Source organism: Phaseolus vulgaris, chromosome 6, assembly GCF_051622355.1.
Source record: "Phaseolus vulgaris cultivar YP4 chromosome 6, ASM5162235v1, whole genome shotgun sequence".
Lineage (NCBI taxonomy): Eukaryota > Viridiplantae > Streptophyta > Magnoliopsida > Fabales > Fabaceae > Phaseolus > Phaseolus vulgaris.
In genome coordinates, this window is record NC_143503.1 from 17,342,843 (window position 1) to 17,346,928 (window position 4,086).

Genomic DNA, 4,086 nt, shown 5'->3' on the forward strand with positions numbered 1-4,086 from the left:
ATTAGTGAGGATGGGATTTAAAGAAAAAACCACATTTAAAAACGTTGTTTGGATTAAAAACATAGAGTGAAAGAGAATTTTTATTAAAATTTATAATCTATAGTTATATATAAAAGATACTCTATTATAACTGTTTTCTATATAAATTTGTTTATATCTTATTTTTTTATTTTATTTTAGATATTTTAATTATTATTATTTTAAGTATTTATTAAACAACTAATTATTCTTATATAATTAATTGAAGCTTATTTTATTTTATTTTAAATACTAATATACTTAATTTCGTAATAAGTAGTTATTAATTTTAAATTTTAAATGTGAAGTAGTTTATCAACGAAATAGTTTATTAAGCATAGTTTTTACTACGTCAAACATTTTTTTTTTATATCTTTATTTCTCTTAAAAATTATTTTTATCTTTTTTTATTATTCGATTTAGTTGTTATTCCTTCTTAACATTTATTTTTTATTTCTTCTTTGTGAAAAAAAATGAACATAATAATGATAAAAATAAAAAATGTGAATACACTTCACTCTTTACCTCTGTTTACTTTTACTTTTATGAATGTACTGTTCACAGGCAAAATGAAGAGATGTAGTTTAGGAGAAAGTCATGTCAGCATCCCTTATTTTCAAATTTACCCTAATTTAAATGTGCCACAATGCTTCATTTGAATGTATTAGTATTTAAATTTTTTTATTGTACAATGTTTAAAAAATATATATATATAATATTTAAAATAAAGAAAAAAATCATCATAAATTTTAAGGAAGTTTTAAGTTTGTTTATTATTTTATAAAATATAAATTATGTAAATAATGATAAACCAATGTAAAAAAAAATATAGTTAAATAAAATCTTCCATTTATATATTAGTTATTAGAGTAAATCAGGTTATACCTATTTTTCAAGTTCTAATAAGATATTTTATTAAATATGGTTGGATTTAGTTTTGTTGAAAGAAAAGAATATACTATATCTAATTAACATTGAAAATATTACCTGGGTTGGATCATGGACATCATCATTACTAAACATTTTTTATTTTATTTTATCCTTATTTTTTATTATAATTTTTTATGAAATCCTTTTCTATGGTTAATTAAGATATATTTTTGTTGCTGTAGTATTTTTTTAGATTGCTTTATTGTGAGGTTTTTAATATTAAAAAATAGTAACTTTCTTTTTTTTATAAAATGTGATTTATTTTCTAATTTTATAGTATATGTTTAATATTTAAAGAAATTATTTGAAGTTATGTTTTTATTTAATTTGTTGTTGTGTTTATATTAATATATTTCTATGTATATTTATTATGTTTATGAATTATAATTTATTTTTTATGATTTTTTATGATTTTTTTTTCTATTGTTAATTATGTTATATATATTTTTTTTAGTATTTTTTATTTTTCATTACTACAAGATTTTTAATTTTAAAAAGTAATATTTTTTATTTATATAAGATTTGATTTATTTTTAAATTTTATAGCACATGTTTAATATTTTAAAGAAATTACTTGAAGTTCGATTTTTATTTAATTTGTTGAATACATATTTTTATCTAATTATAATTTTTATATTATACATATTTACATTTAACATATATTTTTTTTTCTATTTATAATTTTTAAATCTATGAAATATATGTGAAAGTTGTTCATTTTTAAACAAAAACAACTCAATTTATTATTATTTTTTTTAATAGACAAGGGTAAATCTGTAAAGTAACATTTCACACTTTTAAAAAAATTAAAATTCTCTCACAATAATCCCATCACTCACAAACTCCTATAAACTATAAGCTTTCCTCACGCATCCACTCTAACATACCCCAATCCAAACACCCTCACTTTCTTCACCCTTTCCTCACACGTCCACTCCCTCAAATCCTCACGCATCCTCTTCCTAATCCAAACAGAGCCTTAGTGTTCTCTCTAGTTGATGTAACGAGATTGAAATTACAAAATATTTTTAATTAATAAAATATAATATTATAAAAAATCGTATTTAAAAATAATTAAAAATATATATAATTAAGACTAGCGAAAATCCAGGTGTTGTCATACATATGTATCCGCATTTTTTATTTTTGTCATTGTTGTATATTTGTATTTTTCATTTTTATCATTATTGTGTATTTGTATTTTTTTATTATCGTGTATATGTTTGTTTTATCATCGCGGAGTATCCGCATTTTTTATTTTTATCATTAATATGTATCTGTATTTTTTATTTTTATCGTTATTATGTGTATTTATATTTATTAAAATAAATTATAAATTTATACTATAACAGTCTCCATATTTTTTAATTTTATCATAAACTTTTTGTGTATATGTATTTTTTAATTTTATCATAAACTTATGTGTATCCGTATTTTTTAATTTTACCATAAACTTTTATATATATATATATATATATATTTATTTTTTTATTTTTATTTTTTTTTTGTTTTTTTCTAATTTTATTATAAACTTTGTATCCATATTTTTTAATTTGATCATTTGTATCTATATTTTTTAATTTGATCATAAACTTACGTCGCATTACAACAAAACGTTAATAGAACTTCTATTTTTATTTGTCACATTTATACGTGGTCTAAATATGGTAATAAATTTTCTTCTATATATCATTTGACGGTATTTTTACCCTTTTAGATTCTCTAATGTTATATTTTATTATTTTAAGTTTATCGATAAATGGTGAAATAATAGGAGAGTATATATATTTTCTCAATCATAATTAATTTTTAAAATATTCTTATATCTAAATCAACATAGTTTAGGATAATTTAAAAAATATAATTTGCATCTTACAAAATCTATAATATTAAATTAATTTAAGTAACACTAACATTCTTAATTAGTGTGAAATTACGTATAAATTAAATTTTTGTGAAATACAAAAATCATTCCTTTTGTTTTAGAGCATATTCAACATCCCTACATTTTTTAATGTTCAGTGCATACAATCATATGTCCATTTTTTCTTATCACTAAGTTTCACCGTGCTCGACATACTAAATCTTTTTTAAAGTTATTATTGTAGTTTGGGAACATATTGATGGAAAAACACACACGGAAGAAACACACACAATCACGAATCAACTGTAGAAAAATAAACGACATAAGATTTAACGTGGTTCGGTCGCTAACTGCAACCTACATTCACACGGGCAACTATTAGGTTTACATTATATCCTATTGCACACCAATTAAAAGTACAATGATCTCTTTAAATAGAGATAAATAGAGATAATAAAGGGACACAAGGATTAAGCTCACTCACTAAACATGTGTCTAGTCAGCCCAACCCAATTGGTCTTGGCTTCATACCCAACAATCTCCCACTTGAAGTCACGGAACAATGTTCACCTACGCTTCAACTGTGTACATGTACTTCTGTAATTTGTTGACGAAACTCAATGTTCCACCTCTAGTTGCCACCAGCCTTCTTAATCATTTTGAAGACTTCGTTAAAACTCTCCTGAGTCTCAACACGTCAGTCACTAACCCGTTCTCTATTCCTACCGACTCCCACTTACAGGAACTGCCGGATCCTGGAACAACCTGAGAACAAACACTCTCCATATTCAACAAGAAATTTTCTGGAGAAGTTTCAACCGCTGGAATACTGGTTCTCCTAACCCACTGTCGTTTAGGAACCTTAGCTGAAGCACAACCCGTGCTCCCACTGCCACAAGTACCTCTGACTGGTCTACCTGAACCTTTCCATGCTCGTTCATCCTGAATCTGACCTGTGGCTCTGGGTTTCTCTCTTGTAAAGACAACCCTTTTCTGCCCACGAGATTCTGTGAACCGGACTTTGTTTATCTTCTGAACTGGGATGGTCACTCCCTCAAACGCGGTAATCCGACCATATACAACGAACCTCTCTTTCTTCTGCAGGCTATGACAAGATTTCCCTTGACGACCTTCCACTACTGATTTCCGAACTTCACTTCATGTCCCTGTTGGTCTAACTGCCTAACAGAAATCAAACTTTTCCTCAAGTTTGGAAAACCTCTGACATCCTTCAAAGTCAAAAAACCAATTGGTGTCTTCAACACTATGTCACC